The sequence below is a fragment of the Chrysochloris asiatica genome, unplaced genomic scaffold, assembly GCF_000296735.1.
Source record: "Chrysochloris asiatica unplaced genomic scaffold, ChrAsi1.0 scaffold00155, whole genome shotgun sequence".
NCBI lineage: Eukaryota > Metazoa > Chordata > Mammalia > Afrosoricida > Chrysochloridae > Chrysochloris > Chrysochloris asiatica.
The window spans coordinates 4,834,819-4,846,736 of NW_006408673.1; positions in this window are offsets into that span (position 1 = coordinate 4,834,819).

Sequence of the window (11,918 nt, forward strand, 5' to 3'; positions counted from 1 at the left end):
GTAATTTATTATATATGCCCGAGTGGGTTTTTTTGTTTGTGTGTTTTTTTTAAAAAAGCTAAAGTGGATAAAGAGAAATACTTTTAACTGATGGTATATGAGGGGATTATAATCAATGTAATGAAACAAGTTATATGAATTGTTGAATGTGAAACTGATGATGTGCCCTGTGAATTTTCACTCAATCCACAATAAAAACCTTAAATTAAAAAAAAAAAAAGAAGACGCTTATTCTTTGAAAGGATTAATAAAATACTACTAATTTTAAAAATCTGGCAAATCTAACAAAGGAAAAGAGGGAGAAGACGCAAATAACATGCATAAGAAACCACATGGGTGATATCACAACAGAACCAATGGAAATAAAAAGGTTAATAGAATACTATGAAGAATTGTACTCCAACAAATTTAAAAACCTAGAAGAGCAGACACAAATCTCACTCAAGCTATCCCAGAATTTAGAAAAGGATTAAAAAAACTTCTTAATATATTTTCATGAAGCAAGCATAATCCTCATACCAAAATCAGGGAAGGACATTAATAAAAAGAAAATTATAGACCATTATCCCTAATGAACATAGATGCAAACATTCTCAACTACTCCTAGCCAATAGAATTCAACTACATTAAAAAAAAAAAAAAAATGTTGGATTCATACCAGGGATTCAAGGATAGTTCAATATTAGGGGGAAAATCAGCATAATTTACCCTATAAATAAAAAAAAGAAAAGAATCACATGATCATACCAATGATGCAGAAAAGGCATTTGACAAAAATCCAACACCATTCTTAAAAGAACACTCAACAAAGTAGAAATTCCTCAACATAATATATATAAAACCAACAGTCAACCTCACTGTCAATGAAGAGAAACCGAAAGCAATCCCTTTGTGAACAGAAACCAGAAAAAGATGTTCTTTACCACCATTCCTATTCAGTATTGTGATCGAAGACTTAGCCAGAACTATAAAGCAAGAAAGGGAAGTTATAGGCATACAAATTGGCAAAGAAATAAAATTCTCCCTATTTTCAGATGATATGATGCTATACATAGAAAATCACAAAGAAATGGCAAAAAGAATTATTGGAACTCACTGGAAATTTTCAGAAAAGTGGCAGGATAAAAGATCAGCATACAAAAATCAGTTGAATTCTTCTATACTAATAAAGACAACATCAAAAAGGAATTTAGGAAACAATACCATTTACAGTAGCTGCCCAGAGGATAAAATACTTAGGAATAAGTCTAAACAGAGAAACAAAAGACTTTACAAAGAAAACTACAAAACACTACTGCAAGAAACCAAAAAAGATTCACAAAAATGGAAGAATACACCAGGCTTATGGATAGGAACACTTAATATTGTGACACTGTCAATACTACCCAGAGCAATCTAAAGATTTAATGCAATCCAGGTCCCATCAACATTCTAAAGAGATGAAAAAAATGCTTACAAACTTTATATGAAAAGGAAAGAGACCTCAGATAAGCAAAGCACATCTTATGAAGAACAAAGTTGGAGGCCTCTTACTTCCTGCATTCAAATTTTGCTACACAGTAACAGTAGTCAAAGCAGCCTGGTACTGGAACAATGAAACTGAGAACCCATAAGTAAATATATCCATATACAGTCAACTGATCTTTGACAAAAGTCCAAAATGCATTAAATGGGGAAGAGACAGTCTCTTCAACAAAATTTGCTTGAAAAATTGGATTTGGATTTGCAAAAGAATAAAACAAAACCCGTATCTCACACCATATACAAAGACTAATTCAATATGGATTAAAGACTTAACAATAAATCTCAGAACTATAAAGATTATCAATGAAAAAAACAGGGACAAACTTAGAGGATCTAATGCATGGTATACATAAACTATAAAACATTGCAAAAAACACATAAACAATAGAAGACAAAATAGATGGCTGGGAAATAGTAAAAATTAGAAAATTGTGAACATCAAAAGACTTCACCAATAGAATAAAAGGGAGCCCAAAATTATAATGGTGTATCAAACAAGGGACTAATCTTTAAATTTTATAGGAAACTTTAATACCTCTACAAGAAAAACACAAATAACCCGGTAAAAACTGGGCACAGTATATGAGCAACACTTCATCAAGGAAGACACTAGGCAGCAAATAAACATATGAAGAATTGTTCAAGATCATTGGCCATTAGATAGATGCAAACCAAAACAAAAATGAGATATCATCTCACATCAGCATTAACAGCAACGTTCAAAAAACAGAAAATAACAAATGCTGGATAGGGTGTGGAGAGACTGGGACTCTCATACATTGCTAGTGGGACTATAAAATGGTTCAACCACTCTGGAAAATGTATGGCACTTCCTCAGAAAGTTCTAAATAGAAATACATATGATCCAGCAACCTCTCTACTTGGTATATATCTACAAGAAATACAAGCCAGAACACGAGTAGATCTATGCACACCAATATTCATCACAACACTATTCACAATAGCAAAAAGACAACCTATGTGCTCATCAATAGAAACACAAACTTTGGTACATGCACACAATGATATATATGCAAAATGGAATACTACGCAACCTTGAAGAATAATGATGAAGCTGCAAAAGGCCTCATAACATGGATGAACATTAAGGACATTATTCTGTGTGAAATTAGCCAATCACAATTTCAAAAAGGCAAATATTACATGAGACCATTATTGTAAAAGCTTAAGAAAAGATTTCCATACTAAAAGAAAAATTATTTGATGGTTACCAGAAGTGGTAGGGAAGGGAGAGTAATTCACAGGATAGGGGGCAGATACTTGATAGCTCAGGTGATAGGGAGGGCAGTATACAAGGAGGGGGAGGGCAATAAGCAAGAAGAGAGGGGTGGTAGATGAGCAATGAAAATAGAAGACTTAGGGAAGTATTCATGGGCTAAATGGAATAGAAGTAAATAGTGATGTATACAGCCCTGGAACAACAGTGCTCTGTGATACAGGGATTGAGACAAAATTGAATGGGTAAAGGAGGGGAAAATTGTTTAGGAGCTTGATTGTCTTAGGGATATTGTTTTCCCCTGACTGTTATTGTTGTTAAGTGCCATCAAGTCGATTCCAACCCATAGTGACCCTGTATAGGGTTTCCAAGGAACAGCTGGTGAGATTCAACCACCGACCTTGCAATTCAAATGACTTTGCATTCTGATACATTAGCCCACAGCATCACACTGAACTCCTTCCCCTGCCTATTATTGTAAAATAGACATTTAAGAGTGATGAAAATAAATATTGGGGATTTTGTTTATAAAAAGCTTGTAAACCCATCTTCAGCCTATAACTGATTAGATTAGCTAAAAGGGAAATTAGAATTTGACCAGGTTAATAGGCTTCTTGTTAAGCCTTTTTGAAGTATGGGACCTATGTGGAATCTTGAGCCCCACCCAGAAGACATTCCCATTTGCAAAGGCATGCAGACCATCCCAGGACGGAACAGAAGATAATTTTTTGAAAGAAAGACGAGCAGAAAAAAGTAGACTGGCTGTTAGAATGTCAAGCAAGCTGTTTGCAAGAAAAGTCAGCCCATCAGGGAAAACCCCTTTCTAAAACTGAAACTCAAAGGAAACCTATGAGCAGTCTAGTATGCCCACTAGTGACAATCCTGGTCTACTTGTGAATGAAAGTGGGGGAAATGCAACAATGAAGACATGAGCTGAATCTGGCCATGGTCCATTGACACCCATTGACCTTGCGATGAGAGAGAGAAGAGGAAGAGCTAGCTGGTCTGAAGTTTAGAGAGATAATGTGAACTTCTAAGTCCATGGACACAGACCCAGCCACTGGGGGCAAGAGCTGAGAGTGAAGCAGTTAGCTGGTCTGAAGTGTGGGGAGGTGTGTCAGAACTCCCAAATTTGCAAATAGTATCCATTTGACCTAGCTTATGGGTTACTCAAAATTCCTATCGAAATGAAAGGATTTTTCATATTAGGATCAAGCTTGTTTCCTTAGCTCATCAGGTAGATAGGAATAGGCAAATAAGGCATTGGCTATCAAAAAGGGAGGGCTATAAAGGAAGGAAGTGTCTGGTTTACAAATTTTCATGAGTATTCTTAGTTTCAGAATTAGCAGGGTAAGGTAGAATCTCCACTGAATAGTTTTACTCTTTTCCAGACGGATCTGGTGAAAGGGGAGGGGTCATACAGAGAATAGGATTTTACGGTTAATTGTGAGTAATTGTTATTAGCATTAATCATGATTGTCACATCTGTAACTATAGATGTATAACTAAAAGGGAGGAGTAGTTAATCTTTCATTTCAGGAACAAAGGATCCCAGAATCCTCAAGAAGGATGAGTATGAATGGACCATAAGATCATACCCAGAAAAGTAGCAACAGCAGACAGGGTGGCAGAGGCGATGGCATAGAGACATAGAGCAACTGAGGACTGTAGGCCAATGGACTGAGAAAGGCTGTGAGCCTGCAGGCCAGAGGCTGGCTTGAAAAAATGTGCCCTTTGGACATTTAAATGAATATATATTTTTGTTTTATATGTATACATACAATTTTTTGCTTTATTAATTTGTGAAAAATAAATGTAAAAAGGAAGCTACAAGGTAGAAAAAGGATAACTGTTGCTACAGGGAGGGGAATTTAATTATTGATATGAAACAAAGCATATGATTAGTTGAAAGTAAGACTGATGATCTTGTCTGTTTAATTTCACTCAATTCACAATAAAATTTTTAAGAAGATATGCAGAGAAATCTGCACTGATTTGATGTAGACTATATCATAATCACTTCTTGTAGCTCTGGATGCCTATTTCTGAGACATGAGTATAAAGACAGGGATATTGCAAAGACATCTCCACCCTTTTAAATAGCACAAATATTTTCTCAGTCTGCAACTTTTCAAGATAATGTTTTCCTTCCATACTTTCAATTTAACATTTCAACATCTTTCTTAATAACTTTGAGTCTAAATTATGCTATATGATGACACAAAATATTCAGAATGTATTATTGCAAACAAACAAACAAAAAATGGCACCAGCCATCCCCACAAAACTTTACTCAGTTAGGCTCAGTAATTCATTGCAATGGATACACAGAACTTAGACACCATACTCACAGTTATGGGGCTTATTAAGAAAGTTAACAGGTTACAATGCAAGATCAGAAAATGGTCAAGATACAATTCTTTGGTAACAATGCTTCTCTTGTATCCTTGTCCACTTGGCCTGGACTCTGCCCTACTCAGGCAATGTTACAGAGCTCTTTTAGAACTGCTGATAAATGATCAATGGGCACACCAGTCTTCTATAAGCCTCAACCCAAAGATGCTGAGCTTGAGCTCCATGGGTCAGCAATTAAGTACCAGAGGCACCCCACTCCACAGTGGTCCTCCTGCCCTAAGGAACTCATTTTTACTAGCTCTAGGAGTTGGGAAGCCCCTCTCTCTGGTGCCCTGATTCTTGGTGCTGATGCTGCTGCTGGTGCTGCTTATCCTGCTATCATCTGATAGTCTTGCGGTATCGCAGCTGTCTGCTCCCTGTATTGAGAAGGCCCATTGCCCAGGGGTCTTGAGGACCAAAGGACATGCTCTTCTCCTGTCTCTTCCTCTTTGATTGTAGTAAGATCCCTGCTCCTGCTTCTGAAATGGCTCAATTTTATTCCCATCTTAGAGTTCAAAATTTTTACAATTACAATTAACACTGTTAGGAATCATTCACAACTGAGTCATATAATCCTATCAGCATTTTCTCCCATCTTCTCTCATGCAGACCCCTCCGGGAGAAATCGTTTTGTGGGAATTCACAAAGACAGAAGAAACATTAAATATGTCAATGTACTATAGTTATCTATCAAATAACCTATATTAAAACAAATGTTAAGACAATTTTTCAAACAGTCACTAAAATGGGCAGGTGACTGGCAGTGTATGATATTGAGCACTTCCAAATTTATCTCCTGAAAGAATTCACACTCTCAAATTCAACAGAAGTCAAAATGAAATTAGAATAAAGGGCAGTAATCTACAAAGCATGTAGTTTAGTGACTGGCCCACACGATTTCATAAATAGAGGGTGGTTGGAACCTGCCCTTCAGTTCATAATAATAGCCTGTCATGGTTTCTAAAGCAAGCAGGAAGGAATGGGGGAGTGATCTTGTGATCTGAGGAGGAGATACTGTATATTTGGAAAATTCCATTTAAATAACCCGATTGTAACAAATCCCCTTCCCAGATGCCCATTCTAGGAGACTGGAAAGCAGCAATTAGAATGGGTGGGCTGCAAAAGTCAACTTAACACAGATTGACAGATAGGCCTACCAGAAGAGGCATCCCCTGAACTTCATTATTCTAACAATAATACCTTTATTTACATAGGAAAGTGGATATATTGTGTTCAACAAAGCATTTCAATAAGTAGAAACATGCTGCTAAAAGAATAGACCACCACCACAAAGAACTTTAATTTAAAGATACAAAAACCACTGTGACAATTATTTGTATAATCCCTACAGAAAATAATGAAATAGCTTTCTTCGTAAGCCTTGCAAATCACAACCATAGCAGCTTAGCATGTGCAGTCCCATATGGGGAGACTGCTTCTCAGAATGGGGCCAGAAACTCAGGAATTCAAGTTCTTACATCAGAACTAGGGAAAACTGGACATTAAATTGTTTGTTAATAGTAAGTATCAGGTAATTAATTATTCTATATATCTCTGCATCTTTGTATATTGTGCATATGTGTGAAGAATTTGTGTTTGTGTGCTATTTCAGAGTTTCTGTTTTTTTCTTTTACTTTTTTTCTGATTCAGAACTGAGAAGAAATATTTGCTTGTTATGAATTTTCTAATTCAATAAGACTAGTGATGGTTATGGAAAAACTCTAAGAGTCTGCTACCAATTTGTAACACACACCCTGAACAGATCAACAAGTGGGAAAGCCAAAAGTGTGGGAGTTGCCCTCCGCCCCTTATAGTTGAGAGCCTTTGATGCATTTTGGCTTTCTTGTATGTCAAATGGACAGACTGAACTAGGTATGATCAAATTCTGGCTTTACCATTTAATTACTATAATCTTAAGCAAATTGCTTAACTTCTTTATGTCTCCATTTAGCCATCTGTAAAACAAGGAATTTTAATACTACCTACCTCATAAACTGAGGTGTGAAGTCCTGGTGTGGCACTGTAGGAAAAACATTAGACTACTAACCACAAGGTTAGTGGTTCAAATCCATCATTCATTCCTTGGAAAATCCTATACAGGGACGCTTTGAGTTGTAACCAACTTGATGGCATTTAACTAAACCAACCTCATGAGCTGTAAGTTTAAGCATTGGACTGCTAACTGCAAGATTGGTGGTTCAAACCCAGCAGTCACTCCTTGGAAACCCTTTGTGGTCCCTGTCTCTTTCTTAAGTCTGTATACTATAATGTTGTCATGATCCACACAATCGAAAGCCTTTGTGTTGTCAATAAAGCACAGGTAAACATCTTTCTGATATCCTCTGCTTTTAGCCAAGATCCATCAGACATCAGCAATTATATCCCTCATTCCACAGCCTCTTCTGAATCCAGCTTGAATTTCTGGAAGTTCTCTGTCAATGTATACTTGCAGCCATTTCTGTATTACCTTTAGCAAAACTTTACTCGTATGCGATAATTCCCACATTCTGTTGGGTCACCTCTCTTTAGAATGGACACAAATATGGATATCTTCCAATCAGTCGGCCAGATAGTTGTCTTCCAAATTTCTTGGCAGAGATGAGTGAGTTCCTCCTGTGCTGCATCACTTTCTTGAAATATATCAATTTTTATTCCATCAATTCCTGGTGCCTTGTTCTTTGCCAGTTCCTTCAATGGACCTTGGACTTCCTCCTTCAGCATCGTGGGCTCTTGATCATATGTAACCTCTTGAAAAAGTTGAACATTAACCATTTCCTTTTGGTACAGTTACTCTGTGTATTCCTTCCATCTTCTCTTGATGCTTCCTGCATCATTCAATAATTTTCCCAGAGAATCTTTCAATAACGAAAGTTGAGGCTTGAAATTTTTCTTGAGAAGCATGAGTATTCCAGAACACTTAATTATGCTCATGAGGAATCTGCACCTGGACTATAAGGCAACCTCAAAGAAAATGAACACTTCACAACATACCAAGAGAATGAAAATCCAGGAAGAACATGGAAACATTAAAACTATGAGGAAACTCACAGGAAAGAACAGAAAAAGCATGAACTCAACAAAGGAAGACATATGGAACAAAGAAAGCAGCAACACCACACACACACACAAAACAAACAAACAAACATAATGACAGAAATTAATCAATACCTATCGATAATTACACTGAATGTAAGTGGATTAAATGCACCTGTTAAGAGACAGAGGGTGGCAGACTAGATAAGAAAACAAGATCCTTCAATATGCTGTCTTCAAGAGACACATCTCACACACAGAGACAAAAACAGATTAAAAGTCAAAGGATGGAAAAAAATATATGAAGCTAATTGCAATAAAAAATGAACAGGAGGGTCAGTACTAATCTCTAATAAAATAAACTTTAAGGCTAAAAACAGCATAATAGATAAAGATGGACATTATGTCATGATTAAAGGGACAATTGAACAAGATGAAATAACCATAATAAATATCTATGCTCTCAATGAAAGAGCTCCAAAATATGTAAAGCAAATTTTAATACATTTGAAGAAAGAAATAGATGAATCTACAATAATAGTGGGTGATTTTAATACACCACTTTCAAAACCGGATAGAACAACCAGAAAGAAACTTGATAAAGACACAGAAGAATTAAACAACACAATCAGCCAATTGGATCTCATAGATGTATACAGAGCACTCAACCCAACAACTGCACAATACACATAATTTTCCAATGCACATGGAACAGTCTCGAGAATAGACCACAACTTAGGCCACAAAACGAATCTCCATTAATTTACAAATATCAAAATACTACAAAGCATCTTCTCAGACCACAATGCTATCAAATTAGAAATCAACAATAGGAAGACCAAGGAAATCCAGTCAAATACATGGACACTGAATAACACCCTGCTGAAAAGTGACTGGGTAGTAGAAGAAACTAAACGTGAATTCACAAAGTTCCTAGAAACAAATGAAAACAAAAACACAACATACCAAAATCTTTGGGATATGGAGAAAGTGGTACTGAGAGGACAATTTATTGCAATAAACACATGCATTCAAAAAGAAGAAAGAACCAAAATTAACACATTAACACAACATCTACAACAATTAGAAACAAACCAACAAAGATGAGAGCAGAAATAAATGAGATAGAAAACAGAAAAACTATAGAAAGAATCAACAGGACAAGAAGCTGGTTCTTTGAAAGAATTAACAAAATCAACGGACCTTTGGAAAACCTAACAAAAGAAAAGCGGGAGAAGACACGAATAACACGCATTAGAAAACACATGGGCAATGTGACAACGGAACCAAAGAATAATAACAGAATACTCTGAAGAGATGTACTCCAACAAATTTGAAAACTTAGAAGAAAGGGATACATTTTTAGATAAACATGACCTACATAAACTTACACACAATGAAGTAGAAAACCTGAACAGAGGCATAACAAAAGAAGAAATTGATCAGACATCAAAAGACTCCCAATCAAAAAAAGTTCAGGCCCAGATGGCGTCACTGGTGAATTCTACTAAACATTCAAGGAAGAGCTGGTGACAGCTCTTCCTTGAATGTTGAATAATTTGAGTAGACTCAAATTATTCCAAAATATAGAGGAGGATGGAAAACTTCCTAATACAATTTAAGAAACAAGCATAATCCTCATACCAAAACCAGGGAAGGGCGTCACTAAGAAAGAAAATTATAGACCAATATCCCTCATGAACACAGATGCAAAAATTCTCAACAAAATCCTAGCCAACAGAATCCAGCAACATAACAAAAAGATAATACATCATGAGCAAATGGGATTCATATCTGTGATGCAAGGATGGTTCAACAATAGAAAAACGATCAATGTAATCTACCCAAGAAAGAAGAAAAGAGCCACATGATCATATCAATTGATGCTGAAAAGGCATTTGACAAAATCCAACATCCATTCCTGATAAAAACACCCAACAAAATAGGAAATGAAGGGAAATTCCTCAACAAAATTAAGAGCATATATACAAAACCAACAGCCTACACTACTCTCAGTGGAGAGAAACTGAAGCCTTCCCTCTGCGAACAGGAACCAGACAAGGATGCCCTTTGTCACCACTCCTATTCAATATTGTGCTGGAAGTCTTTGCAAGAGCTATACGGCAAGACAGGGAAATTAAAGGCATCCAAACTGGCAAAGAGGAATTAAAACTCTCCATTTTCAGACGATATGATCCTATACGTATAAATCCCCAAAGACTCAGCAAAAAAGCTATTAGAACTCATTGGAAGATTCAGCAAAGTAGCAGGATGTAATATCTACATACAAAAATCAGTTGGATTCCTCTATACCAAAAATGACAGCATTGAAAAGGACATTAGGAAAGCAATACCATTTACAATAGCCACACAAAGGATGAAATATCTTGGAATAAATATAACCAGAGAAACAAAGGACTTATACAAAACACTACTACAAGAAACCAAAAGAGGCTTACAAAAATGGAAGGATTTTCCATGTTCCTGGATAGGAAGATTTAACATTGTGAAAATATCAATACTGGCCAAAGCAATTTACACATATAATGCAATCCCAATCCAGATTCAAGTGGCATTCTTCAAAGAGCTGTAAAATACAATTACAAACTTTATATGTAAAGGACAGAGACCCAGGATAAGCAAAGTACTGCTTAAGAAGAATAAGGTTGGAGGACTCTCACTTCCCAACTTCAAAATTTACTACACAGCTACAGTGGTCAAAACAGCTTGGTACTGGTACAATGAAAGGTACATAGATCAATGGAACAGAATCAAGAATCCAGAAATTAACACATCTACATACAGCCAATTGATTTTTGACAAAACACATAAATGTATTGCATGGGGAGGTGATAGTCTCTTCAACAGATGGTGCTGGCAGAACTGGAAGACCTTCACCTCATACCTTATACAAAAAACCAACTCAACATGGATTTAAGACCTAAATATTAATCCCAGAATTATGAAGGCCATCAATGAAAAAATCGGGACAAATGTGAGGGTACTAATTCAAGGAATACACAGACTATAAAACATTTTTTAAACCACACAAATAAATGTGACAAAATAGATGAGTGGGACATACTAAAAATTAGAAACTTATGTGCATCAAAAGACTTCAGCAGAAAAGTAAAAAGAGAACCCACAGATTGAGAAAAAAATCTTTTGCAATAACACATCAGACAAGGGACTCATTTCTAAAATATATAGGAAACTACAACACCTCTACAAGAAAAAGACACATCACCCAATCTAAATTGGGCACAGGACATGAACAGACACTTCACCAAGGAAGAAATCCGGGCAGCCAACAAACATACGAAGAAATGGTCATGATCACTAGCCATTAGAAAGATGCAAATCAAAACAACAATGTGATATCATCTCACACCACCAATAACAGCAAAGATGAAAAAAAAAAGTAGAGGACAATAAATGCTGATAGGGATGTGGAGAGACTGGAACACTCCTACATTGCTGGTGGGACTGCAAAATGGTCCAACTTCTCTGGAAAGGAATATGGCTCTTCCTCAGAAGGTTGGAAATAGAAATATCTTATGATCCAGCAATTCCTCTACTTGGTATTTACCCAATAGAAATACAAGCCACAACATGAGAAGATATATGCACACCAATGTTCATAGCAGCACTATTTACAAGAGCAAAAAGATGGAGACAACCAAAGTGTCCATCAACTGAAGAATGGATAAACAAATTGTGGTACATACAC